Here is a 23,338-nt window from a genome sequence, read left to right on the forward strand (position 1 = left end):
AAACAAAATGAATAAATTCCAAATGGAATCCTCGGAATGTCCCAGCAGGAGATGGTGGTGGGAAACTGACTGGGAAACGGCCTCATGGTGTCTGTCAGGCAAGATCCCGTCCACTGTGAGTTTAAGAACAGCTCGTGTTGACCGGACTTTGGAGCAAAGAGCGGCAGACTGACATGGACAGAAATGTAAATGGAATTCTGCAGCACAGCTCCGAGCTCAGAAGGAAGGAATTTTCATGTGTTTGGGAGAGTTGGGGCCAGAATGACCCAGTCGATGAGGATTGAGAGCCTGAAGAAGGAAATGAGATCTCTGACGGGAGGAGCTAAACTTTCAAATAATAGTGAAAAAATTCTTTAAATTTTCAATACATTTAAGGTAGAAAGTGGGGAGATAGTTGATAACATAATCAGAGAGAGAAACCTCTCTGGTTCAGATGGATTGTATCCACACATACTAAAAAATGTAAAGATAGCAGAGGCATGAATATCTGTTCATTAATCATCATCAGAACATAAAACAAGTCCAAAAAATTACAGACCAGTTAGCATAATGTCAGTGATCAGAGCGATAATGGAATCCTTATACAAGGATGTAACAGAAAAAACATCTGGGAACGCATAATATATTCTTCCTCTTTGGCCTCCTTGTCTCGAGAGACAATGGGCAAGCGCATAGAGGTGGTCAGTGGTTTGTGGAGCAGTGCCTGGAGTGGCTATAAAGGCCAATTCCAGAGTGACAGACTCTTCCACAGGCGCTGCAGATAAAATTGGTTGTCGGGGCTGTTACATAGTTGGCTCTCTCCTTGCACTTCTGTCTTTTTGCTGCCAACTGCTAAGTCTCTTCGACTCGCCACTCTTTAGCCCCGCCTTTATGGCTGTCCGCCAGCTCTGGCGATCACTGGCAACTGACTCCCATGACTTGTGATCAATGTCACAGGACTTCATGTCGTGCTTGCAGATGTCTTTAAAGCAGAGACATGGACAGCCAGTGGGTCTGATACCAGTGACGAGCTCGCTGTACAATGCGTCCTTGGGGATCCTGCCATCTTCCATGCGGCTCACATGGCCAAGCCATCTCAAGCACCGCTGGCTCAGTAGTGTGTATATGCTGGGGATATTGACCGCCTCAATGACTTCTGCGTTGGAGATACGGTCCTGCCACCTGATGCCAAGGATTCTTCGAAGGCAGCGAAGATGGAATGAGTTGAGACGTCGCTCTTGGCTGACATACGTGTCCAGGCCTCACTGCCATAGAGCAAGGTACTGAGGACACAGGCTTGAAACGCTCGGACTTTTGTGTTCTGTGTCAGTGCGCCATTTTCCCACACCCTCTTGGTCAGTCTGGACATAGCAGCAGAAGCCTTTGTATGCACTTGTTGATTTCTACATCGTGAGACAGTTTACTGGTGATAGTTGAGCCTAGGTAGGGGTGAACTCTTGAGCCACTTCCAGAGCGTGGCCACCGATATTGATGGATGGAGTATTTCTGACGTGCTGTCCCATGATGTTCATTTTCTTGAGGCTGAGGTTAGGCCAAATTCATTGCAGGCAGCTGCAATCCTGTTGATGAGTCTCTGCAGACACTCTTCTCTGTGAGATGTTAATGCAGCATCGTCAGCAAAGAAGAGTTCCCTGATGAGGACTTTCCATACTTTGGTCTTCGCTTTTAGATGGGCAAGGTTGAAGAACCTGCCACCTGATCTTGTGTGGGGGAAAATTCCTGCTGCTGAAGACTTGAACGCATGTGAGAGCAGCAGGGAGAAGATGCGGGTGTGGGAACACAGCCCTGTTTATCGCCACTCAGGATAGGAAAGGGTTCTGATGAGGCACCGCTATGCTGAATTGTGCCTTTCATATTGTCATGGAATGAGGTGATGATTCTTCGTAGCTCTGGTGGACATCCGATCTTTGCTCGTAGTCTGAAGAGACCAGATCTGCTGACGAGGTCAAAGGCTTTGGTGAGATCAATTAAAGCAATGTAGAGGGGCATCTGTTGTTCACAGCATTTCTCCTGTAGCTGGCGAAGGGAGAACAGCATGTCAATGGTGGATCTCTGCTCAACAGCCGCACTGTGCCTCAGGGTAGACACGCTCGGCCAGCTTCTGGAGTCTGTTTAAAACGACTCCATCGAAGACCTTCCCCACTATGCTGAACAGGGAGATTGCACGGTAGTTGTTGCAGTCACCGCGGTCACCCTTGTTCTTATAGAGGGTGATGATATTGGCATCGTGCATGTCCTGGGGTACTGCTCCCTCATCCCAGCACAGGCAAAGCAGTTCATGGAGTGCTGAGAGTATAGCAGGCTTGGCACTCTTGAGTATGTCAGAGGTAATGCCGTCTTTTCCAGGGGCTTTTCCACTGGCTAGAGAATCATTGGCATCACTGAGTTCCGATTTTGTTGGCTGTTCGTCTAGCTCATCCAAGACTGGCAGAGACTGGGCTGCATTGAGGGCGGTATCAGTGACAACATTTTCCCTGGAGTACAGTTCTAGGTAGTGCTCCACCCAGCAGTCCGTTTGCTTGCGTTGGTCAGTGATCGTTTCCCCTGATTTCGACATGAGGTGGGGGGCGATCGTCTTGATGGTTGGCCCAAAAGCTCTCTTAATGCCATCATACATTCCTCTGATGTTTCCAGTGTCAGATGGCCAGCTGAATAAGACTGCATAGATGCTGCCAGTCGTCATTTGCACAGCACCTGGCCGTTCTTTGTGCAGCGCCTCTGTCTACTTTAAGTGCTACGGATGTCAACTTGCTGGGGGCTTTCTTGTAGTTCAGTAGTGCAATGTGCTTAGCAGCTATGATAGGTTCCAGCTCTTCAAAGTGAGATTGAAACCAGTCTGCATTCTGCTTCTCACGTTTGCCAAAGGTGGTCATTGCTGAGTCATAGATGGCGTCTCTGATGTGGGCCCACTTCGTCACTGCATCCCCTGCAGGATTGTTTTGAAGGGCTTTTTCAAGTGAATTTAGAAACTTACGTAACAGCTGTGGATAAGAAATTCTGAATTCACATAATATAATAAAGAGTAGTCAGCGCATATTCCACAAGGAAGGTCATAGATGGCCACCTTTATTGAATTCTTTGAATAATATCAGAAAGAGTGTTTAAGACTAATACAGATGATGTAATATATAGTGATTTTCTGAAGGTCTTCGATAAGGGACCACACAGCAGACTCATGACTAATCTCAGAGCAAGTGGAGTTAGGGGACAAGCAGCAGAATGGACAGTAAGCTGGCTACAGAAACAGAAAACAGGGAGTGGGGGTTAAAAGTATTTCCTCAGATTTGCAGAAGGTGGGAAGTGGTGCTCCACAAGGATCAGCGCTGGGAACATTGTCGTTCACCATTTACAGAAACAATATGGACTCGGGAAGCAGAAGCACAATTTCAACATTTGCAGACAAATCCGAGTTGAGAGTATAGTTGATACAGAGGAAGAATGAAACAAAATACCTGAAGACATTATTAATAATGATTAATAAACTTGCACAATGAACATTTAAGTAGAAAATTAATTCTCGTGTATAGCTAAGTGTGAGGTGCTGAGTTTTGGTCAGAAGAAGAAACTTCCCTCATCTCCTTTGGAAAATAAGCATCTGAATGGGGTCGAGGGAAAAAGGGGTTCAGGGAGACAGATTCACAAATCATTTAAAGTAACAACACAGGTTAACAGGGCCATAAAAATACAAACAAAGCACTGGAGTTCATTTCCAGAGGAATGAAAATGAAAAAGAAAAGAGCTGATATTAAACTAATATAGAACCTTGATTATACAACACTTAGTGTACTGTGTACAGTTCTTGTCTCCATATTACAAAAAGGATATTGATGCACTGGAGAAGGTGCAATTGTTTTAACCAGAATGATACCAGAACTGAGAGAAGTGTACTATTTATTTCATTAACAGTTTACGAATTATATTATTTACTGTCCTCGGTCTGATCTCTGTATTGTGAAAACCTGATATGTCTGTTCCTCAGTTATAGTTGTCTCTTCTCACAGGGACACATCTCACTGAGTTAAGGGCAGAGATTGGTACAGGTTACATGTGTCAAGAATCTAAATCATAGATAAGAATTGATCCGTCAAACCATAATCAGTTACAGAAGTGGACAATTCAATAAACACAGCCCAATATTTATCCTGTGTAATAGATAATAAAATTCACCACTCATGCCCCACAGATTCTCAGGACCAAATTGGGGGAAGGGGATTAATTATCACTCAAGTAACTGATGTATTTATTGTGTTACAAGGGTTTATTTTTGTATTAAAAACTTATAATGTGTGTTTTAAAAATTGAAAAAGGATTTTCAGTGGACATTGACACTTGCAAATAGCTCAAAGTTTTGGATGTTGATTTTGTATAAAAGAATAGGAAAGCAAGCAGTTTGAAGAAAGCCAGCCAGTGGTTTTTACCTCCTCAGAGCAACACTGAGAATGACAGGGGAGACACTGTGTCTGGTCATGTGATCAGCTCAGGAAGATTTACTTTAATTTTGGACTCTTTTAAAAACCAATCAATTGGACAAAGAGCAGGCATTTTGCAATTTGTTTTTTGACCTGCCTGGAGATCAAACTGGAAGACCCAGAAAAAACCTCTCTCTGTAAAGGAGACTTGCATCTCTTGAAAAGAAACCCTGTATTTGAAAGGTCGCAGATTCCTATTGCTTCCCGACTCCGAAGAATTCCTACATCCAGCGTGGTTCCTGTTTCCTTCTGTGTTTTGTGAAATCCTGGAATCTGAAGAAAGCTTTGACTGCTATACTGCTGCTGAGAGTCCGAAGCAGACTTGTTGCTGCAACCCTTCTGAAATACCTATCTGCCACCGCCTTTAGCTGAATTGACTTGAATGCCTATCCATCACAGACTGTTCACCAACCTCACCTGGAGAGACTTCGTATCACATCCGACTATTTGACTCTAGTACACATCACCCAACCGAAGGATTTCCTCCAGAACATGACAAACTGACTTAAATTATATTTCTTCTATTCCTCTAAAACAATTGCAAACCCAAAATTCTTTCTCCCCAGTTAACCAGTTTTTCTTCTTAAAAGTATGCCTGAGGGCTTCGGAACTAAGGAGTTTTTCATATATATAGATTTATCTCATTAGTGGTTAAGACTTTTTTTTCCTAATAAATAGCTAATATTGTTGTTTAAAGAAACCTGGGTGATGTGCTTTATTCTGGGGGAGAAATAGAGTTATTCTTCAGTAGATGGGAAAACTTATTTGATATGCAGTGAACCGTGGAGAAGTGGGACTGAATTAACAGTGCATTTCTCCCACCTCGGTCATAACAATAGCAACTCATAGTAAGAAACGTCATGATACAGAGAATGAGAATGCTGTAACAGTGCTGTCCTGCTATTTAACCACCAGTAACTCGTTAACGTGTTACTGTTGGAGCAGTTCAAAAGGAGACAGAACAATATCAATACATTTCAGTTTATACACTTATTACCAAACATCTGCAAAAACACTTTGCAATCAATTATATTGTTAAAACACAGAGGCAGCTTCATGGAATGAAGAGACAAGATATCTGAAACAATGATTTCAAAATAGAACTGGGTTGTACAATTGTACTCAGTACAATTCCACAGTGACAGATACTGCCAGGTCACTGGGATCAGGTGTTCCACTCCGGTTCGTGACCCACACTCATTTTCAGAGAGTCTGTCAGTTACAAACAGAGGTTTATTATCAGCTGAGACAATGGAATAAAACCAAAGAGGTAAATTCAGGATATTTGATGTCAGGAAATGATATCACTGATCGTGTGTCTTTATAACAGTGACCACGAGGTCAGCATTTAACATGATCAGTCACAGAGTAAAACCAGAGACCAGATCACACACAGATTTACACAACTTCAGCCGTTATAGTCACTTACCAGGAACACCAATGACAGCAAGAATTGGGTAATAAATTTTCAAGATGTTGTCAATTGGTCCATGCATTTTCTGTGTGAAATGATGTGCTCCTTCGTGCTGCAGACAATCTCTCTGTATTAAACTCTGAGGTGACACATTGCCAGAGCCTGTAATTTATACCCTGTGGGATCTCCCCAGGGAGATTGAGGTTGCAACATTGTTCAAACTGTTTTTTAAATTGAAGAAACAGATTACGACATTGAATTCAGTCTGTGTTGTGATAGAATATATTTATTTCTGAGGTTGAATTGGAAAACTCCAAAGACTGGACAATTCTGATCATATTAATTAACTAATAAAAATTCGGAGCTGTATTCTCCCAGCAATGAGGTTGTTCTTTCAAACACCATCAGTCCCATCTCTGGATCTCATGCTGTTTCAGTGATGTCCTTCACTCGACTGTGGTTCGGGTGGTGAAGAGCAGATTGCGGCCATCATCCAGCTGGGCCTTGAGCTGCAGGCTATCATTGCAAAGCATGGAGAACTGGGACTGCAGGCAGTGAAACTCTGGGGAGTCCTTCACCATCTCACTGGCAAGAGTCTTCAGCTGTTCCTGGGGAGGGGAGAGTGTGGAGGAGACACAGGACAAGGACAGGGTTTACCAGAGTGAATGAATCACTACCCACACCATGTCTGACCAATCAGGGTAAACACAGGAACAGGAGGAGGCCATTCAACCCCCTCAAGCCTGTCACGCAATGTTAGGAGATCCTTTAAAACACAATTAAATGATTCCTTGTGATTCAGACTCTTGAGTGTTTTGTCCAAAAGCAAGTTTATTATTCAAACACAAATACCAATAACACGATCAACACTAATAAATATTATGGTTAGACAATAGATTCAAACAACCTGTTTCTTGCAAATCCAAGGTGATGAAAGTTGTAGATGTTGTTCCCCAGCTGTCCTGTGTGTTCTCCCGATGTTGTCTCTCCAGCTGTCCTGTGTGTTCTCTTGATGTTGTCCCTCCAACTGTCCTGTGTGTTCCCTCGATGTTGTCCCTCCAGCTGTCCTGTGTGTTCTCCCGATGTTGTCCCTCCAGCTGTCCTGTGTGTTCTCCCGATGTTGTCCCTCCAGCTGTCCTGTGTGTTCTCCCGATGTTGTCCCTCCAGCTGTCCTATGTGTTCTCCTGATGTTGTCCCTCCAGCTGTCCTATGTGTTTTCCTGATGTTGTCCCTCCAGCTAACCTGTGTGTTCTCCTGATGTTGTCCCTCCAACTGTCCTGTGTGTTCGCCTCATGTTGTCCCTCCAGCTGTCCTGTGTGTTCTCCCGATGTTGTCCTTCCAGCTGTCCTGTGTGTTGTCCCACTGTTGTCCCTCCAGCTGTCCTATGTGTTCTCCTGATCTTGTCCCTCCCGCTGACCTGTGTGTTCTCCCGATGTTGCCGCTCCAACTGTCCTATGTGTTCTCCTGATGTTGTCCCTCCAGCTGTTCTGTGTTCTCCTGATATTGTGCCTCCAGCTGTCCTGTGTGTTCTCCCGATATTGTCCCTCCAGCTGTCCTGTGTGTTCTCCCGATGTTGTCCCTCCAGCTGTCCTGTGTGTTCTCCCGCTGTTGTCCCTCCAGCTGTCCTGTGTGTTCTCCTGATGTTGCCCCTCCAGCTGTCCTGTGTGTTCTCCTGATGTTGTCCCTCCAGCTGTTCTGTGTTCTCCTGATGTTGTCCCTCCAGAAATCCTGTGTGTTCTCCTGATGTTGTCCCTCCAGCTGTCCTGTGTGTTCTCCCGCTGTTGTCCCTCCAGCTGTCCTGTGTGTTCTCCTGATGTTGTCCCTCCAGCTGTTCTGTGTTCTCCTGATGTTGTCCCTCCAGCTGTCTTTTTTTTTTAGAATTAGAACATTACAGCGCAGAACAGGCCCTTCGGCCCTCGATGTTGCGCCGACCTGTGAAACCATCTGACCTACACTATTCCATTTTCATCCATGTGTCTATCCAATGTCCACTTAAGTGCCCTGAAAGTTGGCGAATCTACTACTGCTGTAGGCAGGGCGTTCCACGCCCTTACTACTCTCTGAGTAAAGAAACTACCTCTCACATCTGTCCTATATCTATCACCCCTCAACTTGAAGCTATGTCCCCTCATGTTTGCCATCACCATCCGAGGAAAAAGAGTCTCACTATCCACCCTATCTAACCCTCTGATTATCTTATATGTCTCTATTAAGTCACCTCTCCTCCTCCTTCTCTCCAACGAAAACAACCTCAAGTCCCTCAGCCTTTCCTCGTAAGACCTTCCCTCCATACCAGGCAACATCCTAGTAAATCTCCTCTGCACCCTTTCCATAGCTTCCACATCCTTCCTATAATGCGGTGACCAGAACTGCACGCAATACTCCAGGTGCGGTCTCACCAGAGTTTTGTACAGCTGCAGCATGACCTCGTGGCTCCGAAACTCGACCCCCCTACTAATAAAAGCTAACACACCATATGCCTTCTTAACAGCCCTATTAACCTGGTTAGCAACCTTCAGGGATTTATGCACCTGGACACCAAGATCTCTCTGTTCATCTACAGTACCAAGAATCCTCCCATTAGCCCAGTACTCTGCATTCCTGTTACTCCTTCCAAAGTGAATCACCTCACACTTTTCCGCATTAAACTCCATTTGCCATCTCTCAGCCCAGCTCTGCAGCCTATCTATGTCTCTCTGTACCCGACAACATCCTTCGGCACTATCCACAACTCCACCGACCTTAGTGTCATCTGCAAATTTACTAACCCACCCTTCTGCACCCTCTTCCAGGTCATTTATAAAAATGACAAACAGCAGTGGCCCCAAAACAGATCCTTGCGGTACACCACTAGTAACTAAACTCCAGGATGAACATTTGCCATCAACCACCACCCTCTGTCTTCTTTCAGCTAGCCAATTTCTGATCCAAAGCTCTAAATCACCTTCAACCCCATACTTGCGTATTTTCTGCAATAGCCTACCGTGGGGAACCTTATCAAACGCCTTACTGAAATCCATATACACCACATCCACTGCTTTACCCTCATCCACCTGTTTGGTCACCTTCTCGAAAAACTCAATAAGGTTTGTGAGGCACGACCTACCCGTCACAAAACCGTGCTGACTATCTCTCATGTCCTTATTCTTTTCAAGATGATTATAAATCCTGTCTCTTATAACCTTTTCCAACATTTTACCCACAACCGAAGTAAGGCTCACAGGTCTATAATTACCAGGGCTGTCTCTACTCCCCTTCTTGAACAAGGGGACAACATTTGCAATCCTCCAGTCTTCCGGCACTATTCCTGTCGACAATGACGACATAAAGATCAAGGACAAAGGCTCTGCAATCTCCTCCCTAGCTTCCCAGAGAATCCTAGGATAAATCCCATCTGTCCCAGGGGACTTATCTATTTTCACACTTTCCAAAATTGCTAATACCTCCTCCTTGTGAACCTCAATCCCATCTAGCCTCGTAGCCTGAATCTCAGTATTCTCAACAACATTTTCTTTCTCTACAGTAAATACTGACGCAAAATATTCATTTAACACTTCCCCTATCTCCTCTGATTCCACACACAACTTCCCACTACGATCCTTGATTGGCCCTAATCTAACTCTAGTCATTCTTTTATTCCTGATATACCTATAGAAAGCCTTAGGGTTTTCCCTGATCCGATCCACCAATGACTTCTCGTGTCCTCTCCTTGCTCTTCTTAGCTCTCCCTTTAGATCCTTCCTGGCTAGCTTGTAGCTTCCTGGCTAGCCTATGTGTTCTCCTGATGTTGTCCCTCCAGAAATCCTGTGTGTTCTCCTGATGTTGTCCCTCCAGAAATCCTGTGTGTTCTCCTGATGTTGTCCATCCAGCTGTCCTGTGTGTTCGCCTGATGTTTTCCCTCCAGCTATCCTGTGTGCTCTCCTGATGTTGTCCCTCCAACTGTCCTGTGTGTTCTCCTGATGTTGTCCCTCCAGCTATCCTGTGTGCTCTCTTGATGTTGGCCCTCCAACTGTCCTGTGTGTTCTCCTGATGTTGTCCCTCCAGCTGTCCTGTGTGCTCTCCTGATGTTGTCCCTCCAATTGTCCTGTGTGTTCTCCCAGTGTTGTCCCTCCAGCTGTCCTGTGTGTTCTCCTTCCAAGAATGTGCTGTCTCCTGATATTTCTGTACCTTTTCTTTGTGAGTTCTATCACATGATGCTCAGAATGTGTATTGAAGTGAATTCCTACTCACCCAACCTTCAGACTTGAGTAGTAGCTGTCTTGATGGCTTAACTTTTGATCTGTTAATTTTACAAAAGGACTACATTGACCTGGACAATCCCAAATAGTTAAGTGAAACTGCTTGGGTGCTTCCATTGTTCTGGCTAATATCTGATATTCACACCTTGACATGGGATGTAGCCAACATGTCTGCTATAGTTTCTACTTGCATTGTTCTGACTAATCTCTGTTAACACAAATCCAAATTCTGATAATCAGATTAACTTTGGGACTCAGGCAAATTCTAACATTCCCCCTCATGAAACTTAGTTTTTAAATTCTGTTTCATTTATTTTGCATACAGCTCTCAGCCTGATCAGCTTGAATCTACAAAGTTACAAATTACACACCACCAATTTATCTACTAACAATTTTACAGACTCCACTAATTGTTTCTGAGCTTTGTCTACTCATGGTGACCCTCCAAAAGGACCCCATAAGAAGGCAGATCTTGCTGGACCTGCAGCTGATATTCCAACCGCTGACGCACACTATATATATATATGTGTCCAAGCAATAATGACAGTAATGGTCAACACAACTGGAATAACTGAGAAAATATAAGATTAATTAATCTTCCTGACTTGATTGACTTTTTTGAGGAAGTAACAAAGAGGATTGATGAAGGTAGGGCAGAGGATGTGGTTTACATTGATTTACGCAAGGCATTTGACACGGTCCCACATGGCAAAGTGGTCAAAAAAATAAAAGCCCATGGGATATAGGGACATGTGGCAGGTTGGATCCAAAATTGGCTCAATGACAGGAAACAAAGTGTAGTAGGCGACGGATGTTTTTACGAATGGAAGGTGGTTTCTAGTAGAGTTCCACAGGGCTCAGTGTGGGTCTCTTGCTGTTTGTGGTATATATTAAGATTTGGATTTATATGTGGGAGGCATGATTCAGAAATTTGCTGATGACACAAAATTTGGTCGTGTAGTTGATAGTGAAGTGGATAGCTGTAGACTCCAGAAAGATATCAATGATTCGGTTGAGTGAGCGGTAAAGTGGCCAATGGAATTCAATTCGGAGAAGTGTGAGGTAAAAAATTTAGGGAAGAAGTGAGGGAATAAACGGGAGGATATTGCGAAGGGTAGAAAAAGTGAGAGAACTTGGAGTGTATGTTCACATGTAACTGAAGTTGGCAGGACAGGCAGATCGAGTGGTGAAGAAGGAATATGGAATGCTTTCTTTTCTTAGCCGAAGTATAGAATACAAAAGCCAGGATGTAATGCTGGAACTATATAAAACGCTGGTTTGGCCAGAGATGGAGTATTGCGTACAATTCTGGTCACCACTTTACGGAGGAAATTTAAAAGAATGTTGCCAGGACTTGAAAATTTCAGATATGAAGAAAGATTGGATAGGCTAGGGTTGTTTTCCTTCGAACAGAGGAGATTGGGGGGGTGACTTAATTGAGGTGAACAAAATTGCAAGGAGCCCAGATAGAGTAGACAGGAAGGACCTGTTTCCCCTAGTGGAGAGGTCAATTACCGGGGGCACAGATTTAAGGTGATTGGTAGAAGAATGAGAGGGGACATGAGGAAAAACCTTTTCACCCAGAGGGTGGTGGGTGTCTGGAATTAACTTCCAGGAACAGTGGTGGAGGCAGAAACCCTCAATTACTTGAAAAGGTACCTGGACATGCACCTGAAGTGTTGTAACCTGCAAGGCTGTGGACCAGGTGCTGGAAGGTGGGATTAGATTGAGCGGCTAGCTTTTTTTGGCTGGTGCAGACACAATGGGCTCAATGGCCTCCTTCTACAACATAATTCTTCTATGGTTCGATGACTCTAAAGCATACCAGCCCAGATGGATTGGCCCACATTATATACTATTTCCCATCATTTGTGGTCGCCTAAGGTTTTGATTCATTTCTCGATATCTTTATTATCCTTCTGCATACGAACCAAATATTCTTGTGAGGTAGTTATATGTTGAAGTATTGACTTCAAGCTAAGTGAAAGTGGGGAATCAGGTGACCAAAGTGGACACCGACCATTGGGCTTCCTCCTGAAGGGGCAACTCCAACTGCATTTCTGTAACATTGTGCAGGTGAACTGGAAATAACAGTTTTCCTCTGACTTTGACCAGTTCAGCTGGGGAGAGACAAAACATGGAGTTATTAAGTGGGCAGAGGGTTTCCCTGTGGCGTAGTTATGAGGCTCTGGTTGTAACACAGTACCTTCCCCTGTCCATGTAGGCAGTTCCTGACTGACCGGAACTCCATCAGATTACAATGACTGTGCAGTTTGGAGAATGCTCATCCAATGTGAACCCACACGTGGGTGTAGTATGCTGGTACATGTCACACCTACACACCCTCTCGTTTCCAACTTGTCAGCAACACTCCAAGTCTGAGACTCACCACGTGTTTATTTTGATAATCAACCGTCGAGAATGGTCCTGAAATTCCTTCAAGATAATATCATCAAGGGAATGTTTAACGATTCCTATGGATTCTACCTTATCCAACTGCACAGGATGTACTGTAGAGTTTACGATGATCAGGACTGCCAATATCACAGGAATCAGGCCGTTACTACACTGAGAGTGAGCTCGAGGGCTGAAGAAGGCCAGGCCATGCCGTCTGATGTGTTTATATTATTCTTCCATCTTATTGGTTCCAAGCCAGGTGGTCAAGTGGTGATTCTTGACAAGGGCAGGAATACGATTAGATTCGAGGTCAGACAATCCTTTTTGTAGTAAAGGTAAGCACAGAGTTTCCTTCCATACTACAGGTGACTGCTTTGGTGATGTTCTGCTGTGTGTACTCTTCATTGTTTTACCCAATAATCTCATCGCCCTTATCCGAGAGGGACAACATGGCCACTACTATCTCTCAGGTGGATAACAGGGTTTTACCTTGTTCATGGATTAGATCCCACTTTGGTCATTTAATTTGGTTAAAAGCCCCTTCAGTTGCCTTCACATGACTACATCATGTTCCCACATAGACTCGACATCTATACGATTCAGACCAGCCACACCGGCGGTGACTCCTATTCCCACCCATTCGGCTCAACCTCATTTATATTGGGCCTTCAGCCCTTCACCCATGTCTGAGTCAGGGCTCCTCCAATCTGTCCTGTGGTTCCTCGCCCGCACCTCCCCGACCACTTCATTTAACATGAGGTGAAACAAGTTCAGGTAGTTACTGTGACACAATCCGTCAGACATCTGCAGACAGGTTAAATTAAAAACAACCAGAACAATTTCAAAGTGCAAATCACCTGATTCCATCACTTCTAATCCATTTGTTTGTGGATTAGGGAGTAACATGGGACAAGGGGCAGCCGGACTTCCAGCAGTGATTTGACCTGGTTTCCCAATGGTCTCTAACCTCACCTGAGAGCTGACATAGACACAGTCATCACCCGGTTCTCGACTAATTTCTGTTAACCCAATTCCAAATTCTGATAATGAGATTAACTTTGGGACTAAGGCAAATTCTAACACACCAGAACAGGAGGAGGCCATTCATCCCCCCTCGTGCCTGTTAGACAGGAACAGGAGGAGGCCATTCAGCCTCTCAAGCCGGTTACACAGGGTTTGACTTAGGTTCAAGAGTCACAGATTACCCAAAATAGGCAGTCGAGAACTCATAAGTAATTTTAAAATTATAATATTAATATATAATATAATTTATTAAAAAGCACCAGGTTAGAAATGATGCATAAGCTGAATAGAAATAAGTATATGACCTGTGACGGATGATTTTGCAGCCGATTTACGCAGCTGAAACGGCAGTCTTCTCTCTCTCTCTCTCTCTCTCTCTGTCTTTTCACCTCCTCCAGTTAGCCAAGGTGTCAGGAAGCTCTCTATCTTCTGCAAGACAGGAGCTGCTGTCTCTGCTCCTCCGAGGATCCATTGATAAACCTTATTATTGGGATCTGGTAGTTCATCCTCTGTCAGTTACTTGTTTGAACCCTTCTAACCAATGAATACATGACAGGGACCTGAGGTTTCAGGGTTGGTCACCTCCCCCTTGTCCATCAGTCTTCCCGTAAAGTCACCTTTCACTTTATCTCATGCTTGGTTTCGTTTGTAAACATCTGCCAGACACTTATCTAGAGAGGGTAGGAGACTCCATCTTATCATCTTTAGGAATGTCTTGTTTCAGAGCCTGTGCTAGAGTCATGTCCTTGACAGAGATAACAGGCCTGTGCTGTCCTAGCTGCCTGCTATAGAATCTTTCTTAATAAGGGAGAGAGAGAACTATCTCAAAATGAATTCTACATTATTATGTGAAGTATCATTTATTCTAGGTCTGTTACGACTGGGTGAGGAAGGGGTCTCAGGCTCCCTCTTCCCCCTTTCCTGGTTTTGCCATAACAGCGTTTATCTTCCAAAATACAGTGATTTTAGCTTACCACAGTCCAGTTGCAGTTTGTTTCCTTTCTATGAGGCACAATTCAAATGCCCCAGTCTTACCAGCAGATAGGTCATATGACCATCCCTTTGTTTGAAGCAGCAACTTCTTGGAGGGTTGTTGAATTTCAGAGCCTTCCAGACATACTTGGTGGGGGGTGGAGTTTTGTCTCTTTCAAAGTCAAAGGTTATCAATGTCTTTTGATCATCACTATTGACAAAACCCATCTCGCTAATTGAATCAGTGAGCATTCCCATTGTCTCTCCATTCAACTGTCTCTCAGCTTGTCCCGGTCTTCTCAGAATGCAAATGTGTAACCATGATTTCAGCTGTTCCGTTCTTTTTTTTTAAACAATTTATTTTCAATGTCCAGCAAAAAAGTTTCAAGTAGTGTCCCATGTGACAAAATTAATATGTTTCAATTTGGCAGGTGTGATTTCCATCACAGGCAGCGTTTTCTTACAGCTCCCCTTCACCATCCACCTCCCACCACCCACCGCACCGCCCCCCCCACCCCCGCAATCCTCGAGAAGGTAATATCCTTCTTGACTTCTCACAACTGCTTTTTAGCTAAACTAGATATTTCTAAGCTGCAACCAAGAATAAACTTAAAAACCTTTCTGATAAAATGTGATCACTATCAACTTATATTGGTGTTCCCCACATGCAGATCATCTCACTCAATTCTAAATTATTGACACGTCACTGGTATATATGATTCAAACAAAAGATCATGCATGAACTTCAAAGATTCGAAAGCTCTCCTTTTAGTTGTATCCATCGTGTGGATAATTCTTACTAAGTACTAGATCTATTCCTCAACTGTCATAATCTAGATTCCACAACCTCTGTATGTTAAGTGCCGAGCAATTCTATTCCTCTGATTATTGTAAAGTTAGTTTCTCTCTGCAGTATATGTCAGTACTTTGATGTTTTCAAATGTTGCTTCACTCTACTGGCTATATTAACCATCTCATGGTGTCCTGTTGTCAAGTAGCTCAGCATTTCAGAGATCCGGTCTTCAGTGCAGGTTCACCATGCATTTTGCATGTTAGATACTTCACACAGTGGCGCAGTGGTTAGCACCGCAGCCTCATAGCTCCAGCGACCCGGGTTCAATTCTGGGTACTGCCTGTGTGGAGTTTGCAAGTTCTCCCTGTGTATGCGTGGGTTTCCTCCGAGTGCTCCGGTTTCCTCCCATGTGCCGAAGAATTGCAGGTTGATCGGTTAATTGGCCATTATAAATTGCCCCTAGTATAGGTAGGTGGGAGGGAAATATAGGTACAGATTGGGATGTGGTAGGAATATGGGATTAGTGTAGGATTAATATAAATGGGTGGTTGATGGTCGGCACAGACTTGGTGGGCCGAAGGGCCTATTTCAGTGCTGTATCTCTAAAACTAAAAACATAACATTTCCAAACTTACACTAGCATCCCAGTGTCATGTCACACATTCTTGAATCTCTGGTGATCTTATCAAAAGATTAAGTGGGGGTGGGGGAGTGTCTATCTGAAGACTTTTCTTTATCTCCTCCTGCATTGTGCCAATGTCTTGGGTTCTAGCCAGACTATCAAATGCATTTCTCTCTTAAAGAGTTTATAGACAGGACACAGACATCTCAAAGAGAAAGCCATCAAGGACAATTCTTAACCACACTTCCCTAACTCTTCCAATTCCTTTGTAATAATGTGATTGTTTTTGTCTCTATCACTAACCTTCAATCACTTCCTATCATCCAGTTTTACACATCCCATTAGTTACCATTTTATCACATTCATGAGCCCTGGAGAAACTTTACAGTCCAATATAATATTCTCATCATATCTTTAGAACAAAAATCAGACATTCCCCAGTGGCGCCAGGCATTAACACATTATTTTTATCTGCATCTTATGTTTTGTTATTTCACAATTATCCCATATCCAAATAACAGTGTTATTGGACTAACAGGTTTTTAGTTTAGTTTAGAGATACAGCACTGAAACAGGCCCTTCGGCCCACCGAGTCTGCGCCAACCGTCAACCACCCATTTTATACTAATCCTACACTAATCCCATATTCCTACCAAACATCCCCACCTGTCCCTATATTTCCCTACCACCTACCTATACTAGTAGCAATTTATAATGGCCAATTTAACGACCAACCTGCAAGTCTTTTGGCTTGTGGGAGGAAACCGGAGCACCCGGAGAAAACCCACGCAGACACAGGGAGAACTTGCCAATGTTCAATTATTTTCTCCACAAACGTATCTTTCTGTTTTTTTTTTGATACTCAGGAATGACCGAGACTGATTTTCCAACAGTTTTTTGTTGAATGAACATTATCTCCTTAAATTTCATGCAGATTTTCCCTTTGAGTGCTTGAAATAGCTACTCAGATCAATTTATTTTAATTGATTCAAATCTCAGAAACAATTATGCCCAGGATTGATGGTTTAACATTTCGAGGTGGCTTCAATATCTCCCCTTCTGTCTTGGAAGAAAACAAATGGAATGAATGGCTTCAGACCAAATCTCTGAAAGGCAAAACGTTTTTAGTCCAAATCATCACTATGCTGTAACATGTGGGCCTGGATTTTACGCTGGGCGGACGGGAGCTGGCCATTGACATAAAAGTCGGTGGCCAACCCGCTTCCACCCAGCCCAGGGATCCGTCCCGCATTTTATGGGTACCCCGGCTATAATTGGTCCGAGGCAGGACTTCTCCCGCTTGAGGGAGGAAGTCCCGCCTCATTGGGCCGACAGCTCTTAGACCCAGCAATGCCACCGGGAGTGGTGGCCACTGCTGGGATTGCAGATCAGGAGAGGACATGCAGCCAGAAATGCAGGTACATTAGAGTTTTCTCGCCAGGGAAATTGGTCATGTCCTGGTGAGACAAGGGTGGTTGTTTGGGGGGAAGGGGGATTGTGTCTCGGGTCCTGGGGGTGTTTGGGGAAGTGGGAATGGACCTCAATCAGGCACCCTGTGCCCGTTTGTCAGGGCCCATCCTCGGGGTGCTGAGAGGCTGCCGGTTTTCACTGGGCGACCATTCACATCTCCCGTACGCCTGCTTGCCATGGGTAAAATCCCTGTGGAGGCAGGCGAAGGCCCTTAAGTGGCCGTTAAGTGACCACTTAAGGGCCTTGATTGGCCAGGGGCAGGCTGCCCATTTCTCGCCCCCCTCACCCCCAACCCCCCCCCATCATGTCCCGGCCCACGTAAGGGGGGGCAGAGGCGGGAGCGGGTCGGGAAGGCCTCCTGCTCAATTTTATGCCACATCCCCGCCACAATCCAGCTCGCTGGGATGGCGTAAAATTCCGGCCATGATCTCTGCAAATAAGTTCTGAAATTATTTTTTTAAATTGCGAGATCTCTTGCTGTGACATCAGTCCTCATGTCGTCCTGGAAACCATCGTCACCTGTTAAACAAACACAAAGAATCCATTGTGATTCAGTCTCAGAGCCCAGTGGTTAATTTATCCAATCATATCTGTCAATTTACAAAACTTATAAATTCAACAATGTCCAATATATAAAATTTAAAAAACACAGCTGTCAGCACAAATGGTTAACTTCTGTGTTTGTTTTCAAGGAGGCCGAGCAAAACATTCCCAGATGCATCATTTTATGTAACCTTTTTTTTCCAATCAAAGATGAACCAAGCACTATTTTAAACTGTTGCCCAAGTTTTAGAGCCTTGTTAAACATCTACAAAGATTTTTTTTTAATTCTTGGGAATTGAAAACAACAAAATCAGTAGCAATATCATCAACTTCAAAGGAAAACATTGACATCAGGGAAGACAGTATTTTAGATTAAACTCCAATTGTTTCCAAATTTATCAGCTTCTTCCTCAAACTGATTTTCCAATTTCTGATGTTTGTGAACAACACTCTGCTTTAACAATGACTCGGCAGTGGCTCAAATATACAATAAACTTTCAACTGTGTAAGGATACTGCCTCACAGGAGCATGTACCAGTCTGTTAATATCTTCGAGGTTGGTCATGTTTCCACAATCATGTTTATGGGTTGTGAATACACGGCCTCTGGTATCAACAGTGCAGACGAGCGGTCTCTCACTACCGTCATATTGGAGAGGGGAAACCACCTCTCCCAGGGAGACCAGTAGGAGTCACTGGGGAGGCTGCGTACTGGCCTGGAGGACTGAGACACTGAGGCAGCCACTGGCTGGGTCCCAGTTCCAATTCATATTGCCTCTATCACTGCCTCCATTCTCTCTAGTCGCTGTTCGACAGGGTCGGCACTCGTTGATGCTGGAGGAGAAGGAGAGGAACAAGACTCACTACTTCTGTCAGTTCCCCCTTCCGTCTATTACAGCAGTCGTGTGTGTAAAGACCCAAGCGGTTACAGTTTAAACAACGCAGCGGGAAATTCCTTCTCCACACGGGGTTTTTAGGAGGTCCAGATTCCTGACTGGGAAAGGGGCCTTCGACGGCTGCTACCTTAGCTTTCACAGGTGTTCGAGGGAGGTTACACGGACCTGTCCCCAGACTGTACCGACATGGAGGATCAAATCATCCCAGGTCACTGTTTAAGTCTTATCAACAACCAACCCATTACAGACTGCTGGCTGGAGTCCTCTCAGGAAAATCCTCTTAAAATATGGGGTATCATAACATGTATCAACATAGTCCTCCTGGTCCTCCCCCTCTCGAGTCTTATGGTAACAGTCATGGAGTCTCTCTGTATATACACCCAGACATTGAGTGGGGGCCTGTTTGATGTTAATAATGACGTCATGAAAATCAATGTTCTCTTCCCCTAGGGCCCTTCGTAGGTCAGCCTCTATCTCCTTGAGTGAGCCTTTGGTCATAGTGTCCCAGTCCATCTCCTGTTTTAACTCTAGAGAGCATGCAGCTAGGAGGATCTGTTTAAAGTCATTGCTCTTTAACACAGGGTGTGAGCTCTTACAAATGTCCTATTTTGGCATGAGGAGGAGGGTGTCAGTGCTCATATCTACTGTTATCCCTAATGCTTCCCTCAGGGCCCTGACCTCGCTGGGGGAAAGCGGCTTGTGCGTAGTTGTGACCTCTTCTCTGAGCAGGGTGGATGGGGATGGTTCTTCACCACTCCCTCTCCCCCCTCTGTCATGGCCCTGGGTCAAGTAACCACACACACTGGTATTTTCCTGTCTGTCTTGTATGGGAGAGGTGGAGCAGAGGGGGTGAGGTTCTCAACGATATTGTCCCAACAAGGACCAGGGTTCCTGCTCTAGTTTTGGAGACAGCAGCCACCACTGCCCGCTGTTGGCTGGTTTGTACCTGGAGTTGATGGATTTTAGTTAAACATGGGGTATGGTCTGCTTCAGGGGAGGTGACAGTTTGCTGCTGAACTAACTCCCTCAAAGTCCCTCTTGCATCTTCTAACTCCTCACTCAGTCTGGTATTTTCTGCCTGTAATTCAATATTTTGTTCCAGTATCCGCTCTAGTTTTTTCCTTGTATAACGCTCTCTGTCATGTGCTTCCTGTTCCCAGTGTAACTGATTGTACAGGATGGCAATGCTGTCCTGTCAACCTTCACTTTCTTTTTGTAACTTATCCACTTTCTCTCTTAGTTCTTTTTTTTTCTATTTAACTGTGAGGCAGATAAATGTATCCCACAGGCCAATTTATCCCGGCCCTTTTTTAACTGAAGTTTGTTTTTCTGAACCTCCTCAGAGAGCCGACCGAGAATGGACTCGTAATCCCCATCACACTCTTCTACAATCTCCAGTATATCTCTCACTCCCCTGTCTTCACCATCAATCTATCTATCAGCCGTTCCCTGTGATATACCAACACCATTGTACTTCTGTCTTTACTTAACCAAAACTCTCCTGATGTTTTCTACCCGTCTCATACATTTAACTGAGCTGTTTCTTCTCACAACTCAAGCCTATGATTCTGACCACTGTGAATCCCACTCCTGACACCAGTTTGTAAGAATTAGGTTCAGGAGTCACACATTACCCAAAAATAGGTGGTCGAGAAATCATGAATAATTTTAAAGCAGTTTATTAAATTTATTGAGAAGCAACAGTTTAGATAATGCAGAAGCTAACTAGACAGTAGAGGTATACAACCCGTGACAGATGAGAACGGTTTACCGATCCAGAAGAAATGAGTGAGCTTATCTGATGCAACTGGGGTGACCGTCTTTTACAGCTGATCTCTGCAGCTGGAAGGGCAGAATTCTTCTTCTTCTTCTTCTTCTCCCTCTGTCTTTTCACCTCCTCCAGTTAGCTGAGGTGTCAGTAAGCTCTCTATCTTCTGCCAGACAGTATCTGCTGTCTCTGCTCCTCCCAGCATCCATTGCTAAACCTTATTATTGGGAGCTGGTAGTTCACCCTCTGTCAATCACTTGTTCAAATCCTTCTAACTAAAGAATACAGGACAGGTAGGCAAGCTGTCAGGGTTGTCACTTCCCCCTTGTCCAGCACTTCAGCTCAAGGTCATCTTTCAGATTACTTCATACTGGAGGCCAAATGTTCAATTTCATTTGACACGTGTCCCGATAAGAGGGTAAACAAGGTGCTGGAAGACTCCTTCGTATCAGCTTAGGAATGTCTATGGTGTCTAGTGGCTTCTATTTGACCTCCTTGTTCATGTTATGCTCTTCTCTCTCTATCTTGTTTACACCAGTGATGACCCGGGTGTTAGGAACTGCTTCTCTGTTCCTTTTGACGGAGAGAAAGGAAATCAGTTTCTCTGTGGGTCTGTTTCATACTCTGCTGACTGTTTCTATAAGAATTCTATATAACTCTGAGATGTATTATTTCTTAAAGGGGTCAGATTTCCTACAGGATTAATGGTTTTTAAGCAATCAAAATGCCAAAATGCTTTTTTCTTCATTGGGAGTGGTCAGTATTTTAATCTGGTCCCGGTTGAAAGTTTTTGTGTTGAAATTTTATTTTTCTTTGCTCCTCACAAAGATGGCGGCTGCTGAGAGGCAACACAACCAATCGTGGCTGCCATTGTTGATGAGGAGGATCTGGGAGGAGACAAGAGTGAACCAAAGGTGCCAGTCTCCTCCAACAGCACTAGTGCGAGCTTGTGGCCACTCAGCGGCAGCAAGCAGATTGGTTTATTGGTTTAAAACAGATATGAAGCAAAATAAAAGCAAAATACTGCGGATGCTGGAAATATGAAATGAAAACAAGAAATACTGGAAATACTCAGCAGGTCTGGCAGCATCTGTGGAAAGAGAAGCAGAGTTAACGTTTCGGGTCAGTGACCCTTCTTCGGAACTGGAAAATATTAGAAATGTCAAAGGTTATAAGCAAGTGAGGCGGGGGTGGGGAAAGAGATAACAAAGGAGGTGTTGATTGGACAAGGCCACATAGCTGACCAAAAGGTCATGGAGCAAAGGCAAACAATATGTTAATGGTGTGTTGAAAGACAGATAGGGTGTTAACAGATTGAAGATTGAACAGCAGCAAGTACAAACATGAAAAAAAAGTGGGTAAGCAAACTGAACAAACTAAGATGAAATGAAATAAACATACAAAAAAAAATGTAAAAAAGAAAAAAATAACTAAAAATAAAAGTAAAATGGGGGGCCCGTCATGCTCTGAAATTACTGAACTCAATGTTCAGTCCGGCAGGCTGTAGTGTGCCTAATCGGCAAATGAGATGCTGTTCCTCGAGCTTGCGTTGATGTTCACTGGAACATTGCAGCAAACCCAGGACAGAGATGTGAGCATGAGAGCAGGGGTGAGTGTTGAAATGGCAAGCAACCGAAAACTCAGGGTTCTGCTTGCGGACTGAGCGGAGGTGTTCCGCAAAGCGGTCACCCAGTCTGCGTTTGGTCTCCCCAATGTAGAGGAGACCACATTGTGAGCAGCGAATACAGTATATTACATTGAAAGAAGTACAAGTAAATCGCTGCTTAACCTGAAAGTAATGTTGGGGCCTGGGATAGTGAGGAGAGAGGAGGTAACTGGGCAGGTATTATGCCTCCTGCGATTGCAGGGGAAGGTGCTATGGGAAGGGGATGAGGTGGTGGGGGTAATGGAGGAGTGAACCAGGGTGTCGCAGAGGGAACAAAATCTTTGGAATGCTGACAGGGGAAGGGAGGGGAAGATGCGTTTGGTAGTGGCATCAAGCTGGAGGTGGCGGAAATGGCGGAGGATGATCCTTTGGATATGGAGGCTGATGGGGGTGAAAAGTGAGGGCAAGGGGAACCCTGTCACGGTTCTGGGAGGGAGGGGAAGGGGTGAGGGTCGAGGTGCGGGAAATGGGCCGGACACGGTTGAGGGCCCTGTGGGGGGGGAATCCTCGGTTGAGGAAAAAGGAGGTCATATCAGAAGCACCGTCATGGAAGGTAGCATCATCAGAGCAGATGCCTCAGAGACGGAGAAACTGGGAGAATGGGATGGAGTCCTTGCAGGAGGTGAGGTGTGAAGAAGTGTAGTCGAGGTAGCTGTGGGAGTCGGTGGGCTTATAATGGATATTAGTAGACAACCTATCCCCAGAGATGGAGACAGAGAAGTCGAGGAAGAGAAGGGAAGTGTCAGAGATGTACCATGAGAGAAGGGTGGAAATTGGAAGCAAAGTTGATAAAGTTTTCCAGTTCAGGGCGGGAGCAGGAAACAACACCGATAAAGTCATCAATGTACCGGAAAAATTCACAGAATCTGCTGAGTGGGGGGATTATCCTGCAGTATGTATTCAGGGTCTTTCACAGACCCGGATAAGTGCGGGGATTATCCTGCAGTATGTATTCAGGGTCTTTCACAGACCCGGATAAGTGCGGGGATTATCTTGCAGTCTGTATTCAGGGTCTTTCACAGACCCTGGTGAGTGGGGGAATTATCCTGCAGTATGTATTCATGGTGA

General features: G+C 44.5%; 1 pseudogene; it reads left to right on the forward strand.

Moving 5' to 3' along the window:
* LOC137346015 (nuclear factor 7, ovary-like) overlaps positions 1-23,338 on the forward strand; it is a 133,882-nt pseudogene that overhangs the window by 21,725 nt on the left and 88,819 nt on the right.

Source organism: Heterodontus francisci, chromosome 29 (genome assembly GCF_036365525.1).
Source record: "Heterodontus francisci isolate sHetFra1 chromosome 29, sHetFra1.hap1, whole genome shotgun sequence".
NCBI classification, from domain to species: domain Eukaryota; kingdom Metazoa; phylum Chordata; class Chondrichthyes; order Heterodontiformes; family Heterodontidae; genus Heterodontus; species Heterodontus francisci.